Source organism: Euprymna scolopes, chromosome 4 (genome assembly GCF_053919585.1).
Source record: "Euprymna scolopes isolate OS-2025 chromosome 4, ASM5391958v1, whole genome shotgun sequence".
NCBI lineage: Eukaryota > Metazoa > Mollusca > Cephalopoda > Sepiida > Sepiolidae > Euprymna > Euprymna scolopes.
The window spans coordinates 85,529,948-85,538,591 of NC_136485.1; positions in this window are offsets into that span (position 1 = coordinate 85,529,948).

The following is an 8,644-nucleotide window of genomic DNA, read 5'->3' on the forward strand; positions in this document are numbered from 1 at the left end:
GTTTTATTTTTTATTACCGTATCTTTCTGTTAAGTTATATTATTGTTTCAGCTACCCGGCCGATTTCTTTGGCCGTCTGTAGCTTCCTCAGACTTTCTGTAAATGGGCGAATTAGGTCGGAGGTTTTCTGCCATAAACACTAAATCTAGCGATTTTGTTTGGCAGAAAAATCATTTTGAAGCGGCAAAATTAATTAGGTCTAATTCCGACATTTAACTTACTCGCCCAGATAAAGGATCGGGCGTTGTTATACTTAACAAAACGGATTATATCTCCAAAATGTTACAAATTTTGGACGATAAAAATAAATTTCTCCGGTTGGGTGATTTAAGCCATGATGACACTTTTCGAATGGAAATAAAAATCCAGAAAAGATTTCTTCAACTTTATAAAAGCGGGTTTATTTCTAAGGAGATTTACGATAGAATCCGTCCCATTGGCTCTCAAAGGCCTAGAATGTACGGTTTACCCAAGGTTCATAAACCTAACATTCCTTTGCGACCCATTTTATCTATGTTGGGGTCTGCACAACACGAACTTGGGAAATGGTTAGTTGATCTTCTTAAACCTGTGCTTTCTTTTTATTCGGTCCATTGTATCTCTGATTCTTTTCAATTTGTGTCTCATATACAAAAATTATCTTTATCTAAGAATACCGAGTTCTTGACTTCCTTTGACATTACATTTTTACTAATATACCTTTGAATGAAACCATTGGTATTTGTGCTGACTATCTATATCGTGGCCCCTCAAAATCTCCACAATTTCCTGAACGAATTTTCGTTGAACTGATGGAACTTGCCACTAAATCAGTTTCCTTCAGTTTCAACAACATTATGTACCGGCAAATTGATGGGATATCTATGGGTATCATTTTAGTTGGATTTTTGGAAAACGAATTATTTTCCAAAATTACTAAACCAGCATTCTATACACGCTACGTTGATGACACTTTTGCATGTTTCCCTCACGTAGTGAAGCTGAACAGTTTCTTCGTCTTCTTTGTAACTTGCATCCATCGTTACAATTTACTATGGAGGTCGAGGACTATGGCTCTCTTCCATTCCTCGATGTTCGCGTTTCTAAAGTTGGTTCTACGTTTGAGACCTCTGTATACAGAAAACCTATATTTACAGGGCTCTATCTTAATTGGTTTTCCTTTGCCCCTGAGTCTAGAAAAATAAACCTCATTAGCGCTCTTACACATCGTGCACTCATGATTTGTTCACCAAACCGTCTTGATGCGGAACTTGGTGAAATCACAAATATTTTTCTCAGCAATGGATATCCTATAAATATAATAAAAACTACTATTGAACGTAAAATTGCTACATTTAATAGTGTTAAACGTATTGGTCCATCACGTTGTCCTATTTATTTAAAATTACCATCGTTAGGTCCTGATGGCCTTCATATTGTTGAAAGAATTTCTTCTGCTACTCAACGTTGTTTTCCAGCTATTATGCTTAGAGTAGTTTACACAACTCGAACCTTTTTCTCTTCTTTTCGTAAAGATGTTTTGCCAACCATTCAAAAGAATTCTGTTGTTTATAAATTTGTTTGTCAGTGTGGAGCTGACTACGTTGGCAAGACATCCCAAAGATTGGAAATGAGAATATCCCAACACATCCCTCGGGATATTCGATTACACTAGGTTTCGAGAACACCGGACACTCCCAAGCTCATGAGTCCGCCATCGGTAATCACCTGATTAGTAAAAATAGGTGTTCTGACCAATATTCCGATGGCTAGTTTTCTGTTTTATACAGTGCTGGGTCGAACTATCATCTCAATATCATTGAGGCGTTAGTCATTAATAACTCTCGACCTTGCCTGTGTAGACAAAAGATTTTGAAACATCAGTTGGAAATATTTACTGATTTAAAACCACCTGAACAGTGAGAATTATATATTTTTTTCTCTCACTGGTTTTCCAACTGAAACCAATTTCCCTCTTTCCTCATTCGATTCTTAGCTTTTGATTTATCATTCTGACGTTTCCTCTTAGAGGGTCAGACGATAAGGCCTTAAGGAAATTTTAACAATTCCATCTGCCCGTTTTTTTTTGTTTCTTTGATCTTTTTGATTTAAATTAAATTATGTTTCCTCTGAAATTTCTCCTTCCATTTTGCTGTACCAAGAATTTACTTATATATATATATATATATATATATATATATATATATATATATATATATACTTTCAATTTATCTTTACATAAGCAATGATTTGTTCCTACGCAACCATGAGCATGTTTCGGTCTTGTAGTATTTAGTAAATAAAGACCTCTTCAAACATTAATGCTTATATTAAAAATCGGAATTCTAATGATAAACGAAAATCAACATCCAGCAAAAGAAAGATTTTAGTAAAAAAGGTTTAGGGGTGAAAGTAAGCTGTGCCGATAATAAGGTTGATTGGGTGCAGATTTATTTATTAATTTATTTATTTATTTATTTTATGTTGGCTTAGGGAATGGAGTAGGTAGGGTTAGGGGTTGAGGAGTTAAGTTTTCGGGCCAAAGTGTATATAGATGTTATCTTCAACAAGTGTTTGCTTCGTTTGTCTGCTGCCCGCTGCAAGTATAAAACCTATATGAGCTAGTATATTTTTCATTCTTTTTATCATCTTTTTTCTCATAGTATTTTATGTCCTGTGAAAAGATTAAGATTTACCCGGATCTCTCTCTCTCTCTCTCTCTATATATATATATATATATATATATATATATATATATATATAGTTCTCCTTAGAAGCGCCATATTTTATTTATCATCGAAAAATGTTTTACGAGATTTTTTATAATTTCAAAGTGGTGTCAACAGTATGCTGTTAAATTCTTTAGAGACAAATTTAGATCTTACTGAACGCTATACTACGCAGAAGCGATAAAATAGCGTACTTTGCAAACAAAAATCATTTCTTCTGGAAGTGCCGCGATGTGGGCAAGTTTTGGCAGAAACATTGTACCTAATAGAAAGACAATTTAACGTTTGGAAGCAAAATGCATGAAACATTGAGGTGGACAAAACGTATATTCGTTAACTGTGTCTATAATAAATTCTAGACAATATTTAGATTTTAAAGGAACACATTTAGGAATATCGCAATGTCAGTGCAGAGAAGACGTGTTATTTTTATTTGGCATCACGTGATTTTTAATAATGAATAATGTATGTATTTACATTCAAAAAAGAATCTTCCAAGAAAAATTTCTTAGTATATCTACTATATAATAAGATGATTGCAGAAAAATACCCTCTGAACAAAATTACGTTAGGTTTGCAATAACAAATACTACATACTAATTTATTATGTCTTATGTAACCTCTGAACGCCGTTACATACACATTTATTCGTTATAATAAAATCCTACCTTATATTCTACGAGCGACATCATCACAATAGCAAAGATCTTTAGACGAAGTAGTTCGTATTTTTCCGTCTAAATCTAAAGTTCTCCGCTCGCCCCCAGTCAGCACCGGGTAATTATTTAACCATTATAACCATATGCCTTGGCACCCTTATTAATTGTACGAAATATTCATACACCTGCAACTACCTTTACACTTCACTATTTGAAAATAATGATTTCTCCCCATTAACATTCTGGCTATTCTCATTGGCTGAGACCATAAAATTATATTATTCCTGAATTCACACATTCTGCCAAAACACGAACACATAAAACCTTATTTAATATGGCGGCTCAATCTACACAAATCATTACCTTATGCATATTAAACCAAACAAATAAATTCTACTATTTATGCATATTAAACCAAACAAAATAATTCTACCATTCATAACTTTACGTAGTTTTACCCTCACCTTTTACTACACACATTATCGGTACGCATTATCAATTATAATTTCCTACCGTCGCTTCTCCGCGATGTTACAGACTAATGTTTATAAAACCTTACCATAATATTTACTTTTAAGATACAAACATAACTAATCGTAACTTTGGTACAAATCAGTCAGCGCAGCTTCTTCTGGTAATGTTTACATCTGTTGCAAATGCCGTTACTTCGTTGATTTCAGCGTCGTAAATTATGCCATTTAGCATTATTTAGATTAACTTTATTTACATATGGGTATAATAAAACAAATGTCACAGCTTTCTTTTCATCATGTTCCGTTTATGCGTCCTAAATTATGCGGTGATAACAATACTAATAACTTAGTAAACGAATATAAACTGTTGTCTGTACCCAAATATTAGAAAACCACCGAACCAAAGATACTTTCATTACATGAAAACATTTACATAAAAAGCTTTTTTCATTTAATTTAACAGTAAGTGTTATGGTACGGTCCTTATAAAAATTACGAACCAACAATATTTCTATTAGATGAAAACATTTACAAAATATTTAGTTTGTTTTATTATTAAACACTACCTTTTATGGTAGCGTTTTTAAAACATTTATCTTCAATATTAAAAAATGTCACAGCTTTATGCCTTTAATGTTTTAATTTAATATAAAATATCGTTCAATCGAGCGTCCGAACTCATGAGATGAAAATATGAATGTATCTCCTAATAAAAGACAATTGTAGTAGTCCACTATATCAAAGCCATTTTTTTCGATTTTGAAGAGTTTTCTAAATCCTTAAACTATCCTATTTTCTTTTTTTGGTTTTGTTTTCCTTTGTTTTTTAGGGGAACGCCGTTTTGGATTCTATTTTTTCCGTTTTTATATTATTTAATACTACTGTTGATGCTTCGTTCGTTGACGGACTAAGAAATCATAAAACAATTTCGTTTTATATAAAACATTTTTTACACTCAAAGACTAAAATCTCACGTTCATTAATTTTGATTCAATTTGTATCTGACTACATTTACGCCAGTACAAATTTCCCTTTTCATTACATTGATTATATATATATATATACTTATTTTTTTATATATTTTGTTTGTTGTTTTACTATAATTGTTTTTCTAGTTCTCTTGTATTGGAATCCTTTTGACACCGCTTAGACATGACATTTTCCTTGTGTTTTTAAGGTATTTTTAAAACTTAACTCCACCTATACAATTTCCTTAACATTGACACTTTCTATAGGTTTAAGATTACGCTGAATAACATAATCTCTTTAACTTTGGCGGAGACAAGTATTTTTTCAAGATATAATGACATCCATTATGCACTGTAATTCACCGTTCTACACACGCGTGATAAACAAGTCTACGTATTTCCGCACAACACTGGCACAATTTCTTTCTTGGTTTATAGTCTTTGCGGGTGTGTATACTGACAACATATATCAAAGTTAAACTTGGGGAAATACTTCGACAATCCCCACCTCATAATATTGGTGTGTCTATTCCGAAAGTAGTTCTTACCATGGCGAGGTTGGACGTGTCTATTCCATACGACGTTCTTAACATGAGGGGTTTAGGGGTGTCTATTTCGAAAGTCATTCTTAACATTAAGACGTTTGGGATTGGCCACCAACAACAACCGTAGTTAATTTTTTTACTATGGGGGAGGGGCGTGCCTCCATCGGGTAACGCCAGTAAACGGGTCCTGGTAGTACCAAATATGAACGATACAAACCAATATTGCAGAAATGCACTATAGTTTCTTCATCTGAAATGTAGAAGAATTTAGAGAAAAGAGTACATGCATATATAGATTGTTTTTATGCCTTGTATAGGTTGTGCTTCTCTATTGCTGTTGTTGATGATGATAAAGGTAAAGCGAAATTTGCAAATATACCTGTGTATTTCTCTTTTTGTTTTATTTTACTTCGGTCGAAGTTCTCAGAAATTAATGGGCCTCTATCTGGGGCTAGTACTTGATTTCTTAAAAGCTATTCGTTCAGATATAGTTATAAATCTTAATCTTGCTGGCTATTTTAGCGTTATGAGTGCACTTTATTATCGGTCTCGTTTCCATTACTTTACCGGGATAGTCCTCGAGAAGAAGGAACACTTAGAAATAGTAACACTTAGAATCGCTTCAGAATTTCCTAATACAGAGATCACGTGTCTGTTAGGAGAAAAATTGGAAATAGATCTTAGCGTATACTGATTGCGGTTTTTTTTTTCCTTTTCTGCTGACTGTATAATTTCCAAAAACAAACAAATCTTGAAAATCCTCCAGTCGCCATTGAAATAAGCAGCCATGCGCGTTGAAAAATAAAGCAACGCTAATGAACACATTATACATTTGCCTATTTTTTTTATTTATTTTACAGAAGTTTGATCATAACATGTAATTATTTTATTTTATTTTTTGGCTTGATCTTCAGAAGATGTGAAGATTCGTGATAATGGCTTCCGGGCATTATTCGCCGGGTAACAGTGCAAAATGTGTGAATCTCAATAAAAAGTCCATCATCTAATTTCGAAATGTAACAATACCCAAGCTCGCAGAAAGCAAGTAAACACAAAACTACAGTAGAACCCCGGGTTACGGCATTAATTCTTTCCGGGGTTTGGATCGTAAGGTAAAATCGCCGTATAACGAGACTTAAGCAAACTTTAATATTAAAAATTAGTAACAAAATACAATACAGTATATAATACACATGTATATAATGAGATAACATTATAAATAACATCGTATGGCGTGGCAAATACCGTAACCAGGGGCCGGAAAAACATCGTATTCCACATCGTAACCTGAAAAAATCGTACCCCCGGGTCACCGTATCCCGGGGTTTCACTGTCTGTTAAATCAAATACGAGATAATAATTATTCTGCTTCTGTTACTAATTTTAAATACCGGTACCAGTTATTATCGACAACAATCAATAATAAACTGCTGCGATAACGCATAAAATGATTATTATGTGAGACAAACAATGCTCGAAATCAGAAGAGACTGATTATTTCTCAGATTTAATGAGATATCTCTTTCTATTGCAAGGATTATGATTATGTGACGTGTGAAAACGCCTAGTTAATAAATAATAATATGGATTGTCCTCAGAAGTTCAGAACTTCGTGGAAATATGAGAAAAGGTAAGCAAAGCAATAGTATCGATTGTTGTACCTGTAAATTTGCATCCGCCATTGCACCTACTGAAGGTGTTGATGAGCGCAATAATGGCAACCGTACAAATAAACGTTAACATAAAAAGCTGGAAGAATATAAACAGAGAAAATCTCTAACCACGAAACCCCGAGACAAATGAACGAAGAAAGAATAACGCAAAAAAAATGACATTTCTAATAAAACGAAGATTCGAAGAAAAGAAAATCAGAAATGAAAATATATAAAACTCTGCCAGAAAATTGACCAAGCAAGTTCGAATAGGAGAATAGACTGAAATCCTAAATCAATAAATTAGAAGATACTGAAACTGTGAATAAATGTAAAGATACCAGAAAACGATTGAATAGGGGAATATATAGTTGACAAAGAAAAAGAAAGCTTATAAAAGAAACATTGAGATTTGAAGTAAAACTCCTAGTAAAGAAAACGCATTGAGAGGATATACATACAAATCATGACAATACAAACAAAAATAAACTTTACAGATGATGAAAACAAGTTTCATCGAAACGTAATAGAGAATGAGCAAAAACAGAGCAAACAGAAGCACAACGTGAATAACAAAAATAACGAATGTCTGAAAACACTAAGAAAAGTTACAGGAAATTGAAGAAGGAACAGAAACTGCAGTTAATTAAGCAACCTTCATGACAATAAAGCACCTGAACACAATGGATTCTCAGCTAGAAAATCCATTTCTATATCTAAAACCGTAGCAGAATATATAAGGATACGTATGCACGAAAATAGATAATAGTATTCATGATTAAAGTTAAAACTACATGAATGCAAACAGACAGCGAGAAGCGAACGTTTAAAATCAACTACTAATCGAGAGTCTGTCAATCTAGCACTTGGAAAATCTCGGACAGAACTCATCGAAATCAGATACTGTTCCATTAATACGAACAGCATAGTCCTGGGAGAAGGGCAAATATGTAGGCGACAACAGAGATATATGACTTGTTATAAATTAACCAAAATATCAATAAAGCTATTAAAATGCAGATAATAAGAACATAGCCCTGGCATGGATCGACTACAATAAAACTACGATACAATGCCTCAAGTCTGAATAATCAATAACTTAAAGCCACTATTTCACAAAACAAAGAATTTGTGAAAATAACAATTAAAATAGGGATACTTAAACTGGCATCTGAAATACAATACATGATGAATCAAAGAATATTCTACCCAGAATGACTCTTTATCTCCACCAATTTAGTAGAGCATTCATCACATCTTCAGTAAGTGCAATACCGGATACAACTTTACATACACAAACACCAATAGAAATATGATAGATGAATCAGTAAGGTACATATCAATAGTGGTTAAAATATGATTTTACGCTATGTTAACACAAACAAAATTAGAGAACATTTATTTAGAAGTATGTATTGTGTTTTTTGTGACACGCTTTATTTCCATAAATATGCCATCTCAATAATCGTTGTTGCTGGGGTGTTTGCTTGTTGAATATAAAATAAATATTATATATCTCCATGCATGTAAAGTTATGTATGTATGATCCAGGGAGTTGAAAGCCTACCGGATATGTGCAAGATCAACATGGATGCACGGCATCGAGCTACGATTATCCCGGTATTATACAGCTGTTCAT